This window comes from Myxocyprinus asiaticus, chromosome 49 (assembly GCF_019703515.2).
Source record: "Myxocyprinus asiaticus isolate MX2 ecotype Aquarium Trade chromosome 49, UBuf_Myxa_2, whole genome shotgun sequence".
Lineage (NCBI taxonomy): Eukaryota > Metazoa > Chordata > Actinopteri > Cypriniformes > Catostomidae > Myxocyprinus > Myxocyprinus asiaticus.
Genome location: NC_059392.1, coordinates 10886313 through 10888221, shown reverse-complemented (window position 1 = coordinate 10888221; position 1909 = coordinate 10886313).

Genomic DNA, 1909 nt, shown 5'->3' with positions numbered 1-1909 from the left:
ACGCAGATGAGCAGGGATCCTGGACATTTTTCTTTTGGCATTTTCAGATTCAGTAGAAAAGTTTCTTTAGTGTCCTACATTTTTATAACTGTGACCTTAATTGCCTACCATCTGTAAGCTGTTAGTGTCTTAACCTCTGTTCTACAGGTGCATGTTCATTAATTGTTTATGGTTCATTGAACAAGCATGGAAAACATTGTTTAAACCCTTTACAATAAAGATCTGTAAAGTTATTTGGATTTACAAAATTATCTTTAAAGTACAGTGTCCTGAAAAAGGGATGTTTCTTTTTTTGCTGAGTATATATATATATATATATATATATATATATATATATATATATATATATATAAATTTGCAGTAAAAGTGAGGCACTTACATAGAAGTTTGCACACCCTTTCAGAATGTGTACAAATATAAGAGATAAAAGATTATATTTTTTATGTAGTTCTGCCCTTCAGAAGCTACATAACACAACATTTTATCAAATTGACACAAATAATCCTGTTCAAAAGTTTGCACCCCTTGGTTCTTGTGTTGCTTTCTTGAGGATCAAGGAATGTTTGCACCTTTTGTAATAGTTGTTTATGAGTCCCACAGTTGTCCCAAGAGTGAAAAGCTGGATCTCAGCATCATGTAGGCCACTGCTGGGAAGAGCTCAAATGTGCAGAAGATGCTGGAAAACCAAAGAATGTGCAGGACCTGGAGGATTTCTGAAGAAAAGTGGTCAGCTTCATTACTCAGTACAAAATAGGGACTCGTGAACAATTATTACACAGCCATCGATCATTGAGAAAGCAACACACCATATGAAGAATCAAGGGAATGTAAACTTTTGAACAGAACCATTTGTGTAAATTCAGTTACTATTTTGTCTTGTGGAATATATGAGTATCTGTTATGTCAAATTCTTCAGGGCAGCACTAAATAAAAAAACAAAATGCAATTTTATCCCACTTTATTTTTTTACTCAAATAGGCTGTGGCATTCAAGCAATGATTGATTGGTATTAACGGGCCCAGAGTGTGCCAAGAAAACATTCCCCACACAATTACACCACTGCCACAAGCCAGGGCTGCGTTTCCCAAAAGCTTCACAAGATTAAGCTGATCGTAAAGTCCTTTGGCCTCAATGGGTTTCTATGATCTACTTTTGGGAAACACAGCCCTGGACTGTTGACACAAAGCAGGTTAGGTCCTTGGATTCATCCTGTTGTTACCAAATTCTGACCATCTATGTGCCATAGCAGAAATAGAGATTCATCAGACCAAGCTACATTTTTCCAGTTTTCAACTGTCCAGTTTTGGTGAACCTGTGCCCACTGGAGCCTCAGCTTTGTTCATGGCTGACGAAGTGGAACCCGACATGGTCTTCTGCTGTTGTAGCTCATCCGCCTCAAGGTTCAAAGTGTTGTGCATTGAGAGATGCTATTCTGCTCACTACAATTGCACAGAGAGGGGTTATGAGTTACCGTAGCCTTTGTCAGCTTGAACCACTCTGGCCATTCTCCGTTGACCTCTCTCATCAACAAGGCATTTCCGTCCACAGAACTGCCGATCACTGGATGCATTTTTTTTTTTTTGTTTTTTGGCACCATTCTGAGTAAATTCTAGAGACTGTTGCATGTAAAAATCCCAGATCAGCAGTTATAGCAAAACTCAAACCAGCCTGTCTGGCACCAACAATCATACCACGGTCAAAATTACTGAAATCACATTTATTCCCCCATTCTGATGGTTGATGTGAACATAACCTGAAGCTCCTGACCCATATCTGCATTATTTTATGCATGGCACTGCTGCCACATGATTGGCCGATTAGATAATCACATAAGTAGGTGTACAGGTGTTCCTAATAAAGCTCAGTGAGTGTAAGACAGACAGACAGAATATTCAAAAGAGAACAAATG